Below are 611 nucleotides of genomic sequence, written 5' to 3'. Positions count from 1 at the left end.
GATGTACCACTATGAAAAACGTAGAATAAATATTATAGTGTGACAATGAATACCCTCTTTGTCCAAACATCCCCCCCAACCCCCCCAAAACAGTAAACAAACAAACAAATAACTCCGGATCCTTCAACTAAATCATTTAAATAAATCCTCAAGCTCCTCCCCCCTTGGGGCGTGCCCTTGCGCAAGAAACAAAAAAACCCAGGCTCCATAGCAGGGCTCTGCACAGTGGCGACCAGCAATGGCGCGTTTACAGTACAAAACGTTAGTGTGATAGTGTGGGTAAAGTATCACAGATGCATTATCGTAGGTTTATAATTATGTTTATGTGACTGGGTAAGAACGCTTTTGTGCTCCAAATTTTCTCACGGGGATTATTTATTTTTCTATTTATTTATTTATTTTATTATTCGTTAATGATTTATGTATTTATGTATTAATTCGTTCATTTATTCATTTATTTATTTATTTTATTTAATGTTACAACACAAAATCACATCGCCAGGATGATCGGTTTATTAAGCTATTTGATGTGCCTCATAAAAGTTCGAATTCCCTGTTGGCATGCATGGCGTCAGCCCTAACAAATATAATAATATAGTCACTATAAAATA

This window comes from Aplysia californica, unplaced genomic scaffold (genome assembly GCF_000002075.1).
Source record: "Aplysia californica isolate F4 #8 unplaced genomic scaffold, AplCal3.0 scaffold00594, whole genome shotgun sequence".
Taxonomy (NCBI): domain Eukaryota; kingdom Metazoa; phylum Mollusca; class Gastropoda; order Aplysiida; family Aplysiidae; genus Aplysia; species Aplysia californica.
Note: the sequence above shows the minus strand (reverse complement) of the source record.